Here is a 5,367-nt window from a genome sequence, read left to right on the forward strand (position 1 = left end):
GTACCTACGCGGTCCGGGCCTCCCGGGGCGCCTGCGCGGTCCCGGCCTCCCGGGGCGCCTGCGCGGTCCCGGCCTCCTCGGGGCGCCTGCGCGGTCCGGGCTGCCTGCGCAGTCAGGCCGGCTGCGTCTCTGATCCCGCAGAGGTTCGCAGGTGGTTTGAGGCGCCACACTGTGCAGAGCGCTGCGAGTAGACCTGCAGCCGGGCGGACGCGGGAGGGAGGGCTTCAGGACTCTGCGCCGGGCCGCTTTTCCCAGGAGGACTTGGCGCAGCGGCTCCTAAGGCCGCGGAGGGCGCGAGAGAGCCCGAAGGGCGTGGAGCGTGCGCAGATGCGACCCTGACCGCGACTCCTGCTCGGATCCCCGACTCAGACCAGGACTTCGACCCCAACTCCCGCCTGGATCCCCGACCCTAACTCCGACTCCCCCCCCGGGACCAGGACTCTGACCCCGACTCCGATCCGCAGACCCAGTCAGGTCTTGGCGCGGGGAGGGTGCTGCCCAGGGGAGGGCTTTGCTGGTGCAGCCTCTGGCCCCTGGGCGGTGCCTGGAAGGTCCTGCGCGCTAGAGGACGAGGAAGGGGCCTCGGGTAAGAGCAGGGTCTTCAGAAGAGGGTAGCAGACGGCTGGCATTCTTGTCCTTCAAGATGCTTAATTTCGGAGAGGTTACAACCTTCTCCTGGAGGCAGGCGGACTCACTCTGGAAGTCGTGCCCATCTCTTGTGTCCAGGATCACAGCCCAAGAGAAGTAGGCCACTCTCGTCCCTGGGGAAAGGGCAGGGGTCTGAGGCATCCTGCCCTTGGGATTCCGTACCCTATGGTCCCTCTTTCGCGGCCCACCTGAGGTCTGGTGCTTGAATGCTTAGCTCTGAGACTGCTGGTTGTGTTACAGGGTCACTTCAGCTTGTTTCTCTGTTTTTCTGTATTCCCCAGATTCCTGGTCGCTCAAGGAGAGCCAGTTCTCCTAACTGCTACCTAGTGCCTGGCGCCATGTCAAACATTCATTTACTCTTCACAGGTGTGCAGACTCCTTTTATGTCTGTTTTACAGAGAGGGAAACAGATTTAGAGCAATTTAAAGTAAGCTCCCGAGGTTACAGCTAAGGAGTCATGAGCAGAATTTCAGAGCTCGTTTGACTGTTTGCAGGGCCTGTGCTCTCCGACCTATGGATTCAGGTGTGACAGGAGTGACAGGTATGACACACGTCAGCCATCCTTCCCCCACAGTCGTGAAGCTAGAAAGGTTTGGGGACTTTTTAAGTGAAGTGTCCCGAGCATTGGCCCTTGGCTGCAGGCCTGGCTGGTTGTGGGGAGTGGCTGCCCCCGACCTGCACAGGGGCCCCCCTTCCTTTCTCACGTTCTCTCTTCACAGCCCAGTTTCCTCCTTCAGCGTTTTTCTTCCCTGGGTAAATTGTCCCACCCACGTTCTGCCCTCCGCAGACCAGTCCCGTGACTATGACCAGGCTTCCGACAGTGGTTTCTTGCACGCTCGCACCCTATCAAAGCTTGTGCAACTCCTCCAGACAGGAAGTAACCAAGCCCCACACTCACCCATTCTCTCCAGGCAGCACAGCAGATCTGTGACTCAGAGCCTTCCGTGTTTGGGGAGAACACAAGATGCAACCCTATTAACGTTGTTTAAAAGTGTTGGAAGCTAACCTCTTTGCAAGAGTTAGTTGGAAGCTGTGCAGGAAGATGGCAGGAGCCGGGCTTTGGAGAAAGAGTGCTGGCTTATGTCCTTCCAAGTCTGTGACCTTGAGCAAGGGATTACCTTCTCCAAACTTCACTTTTCTCATCAGCAAAACAGGGATAAAATTATCGTCAAAAGGAGGCTGAGAGTGTGTCCCACGGAGCTGTCATAAAGGTAAAATGCAATAAAAGCATGTGAAAGCAGGACTTCGTGAGTAGCCTGGTGACTAAGGATCCAGCATTTTCACTGCTGTGGCCCTTGTTCGATCCCTGGCCCAGGAACTTCTGCATGCCACAGGCACAGACAAAAAAAGCATGTACGTGAAAGCAGCTTGTCCACATCCAGGACGCTGTGGGAAGCGAGGTTCTGGGAAACATCCATTCATTTATCCAAGAGCATTTACTTAACTGCTTTGAGGGCTGGCTGTGTCCCCCGCCTCAAGCGAGTGGTTGGCCTTGACTCTGAAACCTACTCTGCTTCAGTCCACGTCTGCAGGGGCCTCGGGATGGGGGGTTTGGCTAGAGGATTCAGGCGCCCTGTGGCCTGGACCTGGAAGAGAAGGGCCTGGGAGAGTGGCGTCTGCACTCCTGTCACCTGCTCCCTTTACTTTTTCTTTTTAGGGCCACACCCATGGCATATGGAGGTTCCCAGGCTAGGGATCAAATCTGAGCTGCAGCTGCCAGCCTACACCGCAGCAACAGCAGCGCCAGATCTGAGCCGCATTTGCGACCTACAGCACAGCTCATGGCAATGCCAGATCCTTAATCCGCTGAGCGAGGCCCAGGATCGAACCCACATCCTCAGTGATACTAGTGGGGTTCATTTTGGCTGCGCCACGACGGGAACTCCTGCCTTACTTTTCTGTACCTCGTGACTTGTGTTTACTTGCTTGGGCTTCTCAGCCCTCTGAGCTCTACCCGGGGCCTCTGGCTCAGCTTCCTCCAAGTCCACCAGGCATGCTCACATGAACTGCCTCGCCTCCAGGCCTGACCTAGGCCTCTGCCTGGCTTCCTGATACCACGGTGCAAAGCCTGGCCTCAGGAAGTGGAGGGGCCGCAGGGAGGGAAGAGGATCGGGGGCCCCCCATGCTCTTGCGGTCCCTCCAGCTCCACGCTTGATCCTTGGTGTGGAGGAGTCCTGGCTCCTCTCCCCGCCGAGGGGCTGCATGCAGGGCCTCAGTCAGGCTGCTCAGGGGACGTACACCCATCGCCCTGTCTGTGAAAATAGGAACAGTGCTTTAGCAGTATGGGGACAGAAGTGATCTTTGGGGTCATATTTGGTTTTAAGAGCTATTGTAGTTCCCTCTTGCTCTTGCTGGTTAAGGATCCGGCCTTGTGACTACCGTGGCTCGGGTTGGATTCCTGGCCCCAGAACTTCCACATGCCACTGCCATAGCCAAGAAAGAAAAGAAAAGAAAAAAAGATCTAGGCTTCATTATTAATATCAGAGCAAATAACTATTTCCCTTCCAAATTAGGCAGCTTGGCAGCAACTAAAGGGCTAAACTTTCTATTTAAGTATTTATTTATTTTTTGCTGCCTCGAGGCATATGGAGTTCCCGGGCCAGGGATCAGCTCCAAGCTGCAGTAGCACTTGCAGCCACGCCAGCTCATTAGCCCATGCTCCTGGTACCCTCGTGCCCCAGCAGGAATTCCTAAACCTTTTTAGAGCCACACCAGCAGCATACGGAGGTTCCCAGGCTGGGGACTGAATCGGAGCTACAGCTGCCAGCCTGCACCACAGCCACACCCATGCCAAGACCTGAGCCACGTCTGTGGCCTACACCACAGCTGTGGTCGAACCTGCATCCTCATGATACTAGTCAGATTCTTAACCTGCTGAGCCCCAATGGGAACTCCCTCCTAAACTTTTTTTTTAAACACGGTGGCTCTGCATCTGGCCTGGCCTTGGGGGTAATGGCCGTACCTGTGACCTTCTGTCTGCCGCCTTGAATGACCTGGACTGCACCTGGAGATCTGGCTGATATCAGGATGTTGTCTGTAAAATACACCCTGTGGGACGTTTGAATAAAGTCATCGTGTGAATGTTGGTGAACTTTGTTTCTGAGCCGCACGTCTTTCTTGACAAACAGTTTTCTTGGCGTTCCTGTCGTGGCTCAGTAGAAATGAATCTGACTAGGAACCATGAGGGCGTGGGTTTGATCCCTGGCCTCGCTCAGTGGGTTAAGGATCTGGCGTTGCTGTGGCTGTGGTGTAGGCCGGCAGCTACAGCTCTGATTTGACTCCTAACCTGGAACCTCCTTATGCCATGGATATGGCCCAAAAACAAACAAAAAAAACCCCCAACAGTTTTCTTTTTAAATGGCTCTGTGTGTGTGTGTGCGCGCGTGCTTTTTACGGCCTCACTCTTGGCATATGGGAGTTCCCAGGCTAGGGATCAAATCGGAGTGTACCTGCCAGCCTACACCACAGCCACAGTGACACCTGATTCAAGCCAAGTCTGCAGCCTACACTACAGCTCACAGCAACGCCGGATCCTTAACCCACTGAGCGAGGCCAGGGATCAAACCCGCATCCTCACGGATACTAATTGGGTTTGTAAGCCACTGAAGCACAACGGGAACTCCTTCACGTGGCTTCTTAATTGAGTTTTGAATACTACAGATACAATAAGGTTTCATATCAGACTTTTTTCTTTTTTTGGCTGTCACGCAGCATTTGGAGATTCCAAGATCAGAGATCGGGTTCTCACCACAACTGCGCCCCAAGCCATAGCAATGACAAACACCAGGTCCTCAACCTGCTGTGCCATCAGGCACAGATTTGTTTTTAAGAAGAGAAACGTTCATTTCTACTAGCAAAAAAAAAACCTGTTCCGGGAGTTGCCGTCGTGGCTCAGTGATAACAAACCCAACTAGTGTCCATGAGGTTGTGGGTTCGAACCCTGGCCTCACTCAGTGGATTAAGGAGCTGGCGTTGCCATGAGCTGTGTTGTAGGTTGCAGACTCAGCTTGGGTCTTTTTTTTTTTTTTTTTTTTTGGTCTTTTGTCTTTTTAGGGCTGTACCCGCGGCATATGAAGGTTTGCAGGCTAGGAGTCTAATCTGGGCTGTTCCTGCCGGCCTAGGCCTCAGCCACAGCAACTCGGGATCCGAACCACGTCTGTGACCTACACCACAGCTCATGGCAATGCCGGATCGTTAACCCACTGAGCAAGGCCAGGGATCAAACCCGCAACCTCACGGTTCCTAGTCAGATTTGTTTCCGCTGCACCACGACAGGAACTCCTTGGCTCGGATCTTGAGTTGCTGTGACTATGGTGTCGGCCAGCAGCTACAGGTCCCATTTGACCCCTAGCTTGGGAACCTCCATATGCCACATGTGTGACCCTGGAAAGACAAAGGAAACCTCTTGGGGAATTTGCACTTGACTAAAGGGTCATGTATTCCTCAGTGGTTCTTAAGACATGGGTTAGGCTTCTGGACAGATATTTGGGGGGGACCTGAGAGGTGCAGGGCGTGTATTAACTCCCGTAGGTCTGGACAGCAGACCAGTGACTACCTCATTGATTGACTTAACCACCCGCTGTTGACTGTGTCAGCTCCCCAGCTCCAACTCCCTGATGACAAGCAGCGCCCGTCACATCAGAGCTCTGGATGGTTGACTGGCTCGAGGTCTCTCACCAGGGTACATGGAGGTGACAGTTGGGATTTCAGTCATTTGAA

At 54.3% G+C, this 5,367-nt stretch overlaps 1 long non-coding RNA gene across 1 annotated transcript; it reads left to right on the top strand.

Annotated features, from left to right (window-relative positions):
• LOC102168077 lies at window positions 91–3,739 on the top strand. Its single transcript, XR_002345290.1, has 2 exons — window positions 91–1,014; window positions 1,143–3,739. It is a non-coding gene; the product is annotated as an uncharacterized LOC102168077 (long non-coding RNA).

This window comes from Sus scrofa, chromosome 6 (assembly GCF_000003025.6).
Source record: "Sus scrofa isolate TJ Tabasco breed Duroc chromosome 6, Sscrofa11.1, whole genome shotgun sequence".
Classification (NCBI taxonomy): Eukaryota; Metazoa; Chordata; class Mammalia; order Artiodactyla; family Suidae; genus Sus; species Sus scrofa.